The sequence below is a fragment of the Triticum urartu genome, chromosome 1A (assembly GCF_056163025.1).
Source record: "Triticum urartu cultivar PI428250 chromosome 1A, HENAU_Tu73, whole genome shotgun sequence".
NCBI classification, from domain to species: domain Eukaryota; kingdom Viridiplantae; phylum Streptophyta; class Magnoliopsida; order Poales; family Poaceae; genus Triticum; species Triticum urartu.
Window position 1 is genome coordinate 8,311,886 of NC_141873.1, and position 4,576 is coordinate 8,316,461.

General features: G+C 44.4%; 1 pseudogene; it reads right to left on the reverse strand.

Annotated features, from left to right (window-relative positions):
* Window positions 1–1,493: 1,493 nt before the first annotated feature.
* On the reverse strand, window positions 1,494–1,592 carry LOC125526955 (small nucleolar RNA Z247; annotated as a pseudogene).
* Window positions 1,593–4,576: the final 2,984 nt, after the last annotated feature.

Sequence of the window (4,576 nt, forward strand, 5' to 3'; positions counted from 1 at the left end):
CATGCATACCCAAACACACGAAGAGATTCATAGTTGGGTTTGACATGGAGTAGTACTTCCGTAGGACTCATGTGATTTAGTACCTTGGTAGGGAGCAAATTAATGAGATATGTGGTGGTGAGAAAGGCTTCATCCCAAAATTTAAGAGGCATGCATGCATGAGAAAGTAAGGCAAGGCCAACCTCAACAATGTGTCGATGTTTACGTTCAGCTGAACCATTTTGTTGATGGGCGTGAGGACAAGACACATGATGTGTAATGCCAACTTTTTGGAAGAAGACATTGAGTTTGTCATATTCACCGCCCCAATCAGTTTGCATGGTAATTATTTTGCGACCAAATTTCCGTTCAACAAGTTGTTGGAAATTAAGAAAGACCTGATAAACATCAGAACGCTTCTTAAGCAAATATACCCAAGTAAATTTGCTAAAATCATCAATAAAACTCACAGAATATAAGTGTTTCCCAACAGACGCTGGAGCAGGACCCCATACATCAGAGAATATTTGTTCCAAGAGAACAGTAGACACACTAGTAGAGATGGGATAGGAAAACTGATGGCTTTTAGCTTGCTGACATGGATCACATACATAAAGATTTATTTGTGGATCACAAGGGAGGTTATTCTTCCGAAACACTTGTTGAACAATAAAAGAGGATGGATGTCCTAGACGATTATGCCATATGGATGAAGTGGATTTGATGGCGATGAAGGCACACTTGGGAGACCTCGTGAAGAAGGGCATAATCGGGTAGAGACCACCATGGCAAGGGCCTTTAAACAGTGTGTCCTTCGTGACCTGATCCTTGATCAAAAAGAAAAAAGGATGAATTTCAAGAAATATATTGTTGTCCAAGGCAAGTTGATGAGCAGATAAAAGATTTTTGGATGCACTAGAAACATGCAAAATATTATTAAGAGAAAGAGAATTATGAGGGGTGTGCAAAGTAGAATGACCAACATGTGTTATTGCCATACCATTTCCATTTGCCGTATGGACTTGATCACGTCCATTGTAATTTTCCCGAGTGGTTAATTTGTGTAATTCTCCGGTGATGTGACTTGTTGCTCCTGTATCCACATGCCAGTTTGTATCCACTCCATAAGATGCAAGATGCACACCCTTGTCATCCGAGTGAGAGTCATCATCATCACCATTGTCAGAATACCTCCACCAACAATCACGTGCTGGGTGCCCATATTTTTTGCATATCTGACATGTAATATCCCGGCGAGGAGAAGGTATGCGGCCACGGCCACGACCACGACCACCTCTCTGTGGATTACGACCGCGTGTTGGATGTGTCTGCTGCGGACGACCACGGTATTGGCCATATCCACCATGAGAGTTTTCCCGATAATTATTATTGAAGGAACGTCCTCGTGTAGCAGCATTAGCGGAAGACTGAAAACTCCCAATGGTTTGATCTGACTCGGCAAGCATTTGTTGCTTGCAATCATATGCCGTAAGCTGTGCACAAACATCAGCAAGAGTTGAGGTAGGAACAGCGTTAATAGAGGCAACCACAGAGTTATATTCTCCATCAAGACCACCAAGGATATACTCCTTCAGTTCATCCTCATCAATTAGCCGACCAGCTGCAGCAAGTTCTGAAGCAAAACTTTTCATCAAAGCAATATATTTATCTGCAGCCCTGCAGGCATATCACGCTTCTTTGTATTCACAAGTTTTCCACGCAACATATTGATGCGTGCCTTGGATTGTGAGGAAAACGAGGCTTCAATTGCAGCCCAGATTTCAGCAGTATGTTCTAACCCAAAAAATTGAGCAAGAACATCCTTACTTATTGATTTTGTGAGATAGCTCACGACTTGTTGATCCCTCTCAATACAGGCTTCGTAGGCCGGATTCGACACAGTGGTCCTCGTGCTGTCAGCCTCAACCTCCAGCATTTTTGCAGGTGCTGAGTCGGAACCATCAAGTAGCCCCATGACCCGAGCACCGCGAAAGGCGGGAAGAACTTGCATCTTCTAGTAGATGTGATTTTCCCAAGATTGTTTCTCCGAGGGAGGAGATCCCAGAAGCGCCGCCAGAGATGGTGCTGAGGACGAGGTCGCCATGGGGAAGGAGGGAAGGGATCGATCGATGATCTTGACCAGCGATCAATATTTTTTTGTGAGTTTGGCTAGATCAGATCGCTAGACATTGGAAGAGGTGGCTCGGATTCCATGTGGAATTGCAGGAAAACGGGATGCCTTCTCAGGTCCTGGTTGCATGTTAATATAGATGGGAAGAGCCCCCATCGTGGCGTTATAGAGGAGACCGATTGTTGGTGTACTACACCATACGAAAGGTTTAGAAACATACGCACGGTTCAGTTACAAGGAGTCCAACACAATGCACTTGGGAAAAAAAAGGGACAAAAAATAAAGTGAAATCAATGCAGCCTAATCATCACATCATGAAACACACATGATAAGCAGTTGCTGGATGGTCTGCTCAATACATATTCCATGCTCACATTTTTTTTCTCTCCCTAAGAGCTAACAAAAACTAGTGGTGTATAGAATGCTATATATACCGCTGCCTTTAGGATTTCAAAGCAAGCTTGATATGAGTTCAAACTTGGGTGCCCCTTCTTCCAGCCTGCAAGAAGATCTGAAATATTAGAGAAAAACAAAAGGAGCATGGTAGAAATTACAGGGAGAAGCTAAAGCTGTGAATGGATGGAGCTGTCGTGTTCAACTATGAGTTCTGTACTGAGTTGTTCGACAAGACGCGGAAGGTGAAGCTTGTGGGCGCAGTGCGAGTTGTAATTCTGTGATAGGAAGAAGGGCCAAGGAGTATACCCTGCTTTGGTTGGCCTGCGACATTGCTGAGAAGCTAGTGGGCTACCACGTGTCGGAGGAGACCCTGCTACCAACGAAGCAGAGCGATATGTTACGAGAGCACGTGTACCCAGGGAGGCTGAACCTTACTTATTCTGCCTCTCATATGTACACAGCTGAACTGTGGATAGACTTGTTGTCTAGATCTTTTGCCAATCGCCAAACTGAGATGAATACTTTTTCGCTTTTGCTTTGGCAAAATGTTTAGCCGCAGAAGAAAAGCCTTATGGGTGTGGTGAGGTGAGTTCTTTGCCTGGCTGTTGTAGACTTGAATTGGATGGTGGTTTCTTTCATGAGCTGTTTTAGCAATGGAATCTTGTTGTTTAGAACTGACTTTTGTTTCATCTTGAGTAATACAGCAGTAGAACCGTAGAACTAACAGTGCGATTGAGATTTGTAGTTTGATTACTTGTGGCCTTGTGAATTCAGGGGCCTTTTTCACTATTCTGACCCTTTCAGCGAACTTTGTCACAAAATGAACTTGACGCGAAAGTATTTCACGATCTGACCCTTTTAGCAACGCCATAGCCCGTGGCGTTTCTATCCAACATAAAAACGCCGAGCTAGCTAGCGTTTTTGACCAAAGAAGAAATGTCGAAGTCGCTCGGCGTTTTTCACCAAGTAAGCAACGCCAAAGTTCATAGCGTTTTTGACCAAAGAAGAAATGTCGAAGTCGCTCGGCGTTTTTCACCAAGTAAGCAACGCCAAAGTTCATGGCGTTTGTGACCAAGTAAGAAACGCCAAAAGGCTTGGCGTTTAGGCCCTGGTTATGAAGCAGTTTTTTACCTTGGCGTTTCTACGAAGGCTGGAAACGTCGCCGACCTTGGCGTTTCTAGCCTGGCGTCTCTGGCGGCTGAGGAGAAAGACCCCGATGAGGCAGCGGGTGGGCTGGGTGCCAGCGAAGAAACGTCAAGCCCTATGGCGTTTCTTACCTGGTCCGCAACGCTAGCTATCTCGGCGTTTCTTATTTGGACAAGAACGCTAGCTAGCTCGGCGTTTCTTATTTGGACAAGAACGCTAGCTAGCTGGCGTTTTCATTTTGGGCAGAAACGCCGCGGGCTATGGTGTTGCTAAAAAGGTCAGATCGTGAAATAGTTTCATGTCGAGTTCACTTTGTGACAAAGTTTGCTGAAAGGGTCATAATAGTGATTTCGGCTGAATTCAAGCTTCCGTTGATGGTTTGCATACAGAAATACAGCAAGTAGGAGATGGAAGGGAAGTGTTTCTCGTTGTCGCTGGAAGAGAAAGCCTTTGGCGTGGTGAGGTGAGTTTTGCTTGGTTGTTGCAGATTTGAATGGAACGCCGGTCTATTTCATGGGCTGTTTTGGCAATCGAATGCTGTTGTTCAGAACTGACTATGTTTCGCTCTGAGTATTGCAGCAGTAGAACTGACGGTGTGATTGAGATTTATAATTTCTGGCCAGGCGGATTCAGGCCTCGGTAAACGACTTCAGCTTATTGTTTGCAAACAGAAATTAAGCAGGGGTAAACGGCTTCTTATCAAGGATTTCTGTAGTGTTTATTATCTTTGCAGGCTCATGTAGCCAGCCAGTGCTCTGCTTCTATAGCATTATTTGTAATGCTCCACAAACTCACCGTCGCGGCCGCCTGTGATGTGGACAGCTAGTTAATGGCAGGTTATATCCTTGTTTCTTCAATTAATTAACCTGTTATGTTTTAGCAATGTAATGTAATGTTGTTGTTTGAGAGCTGCAGCTAGAATTG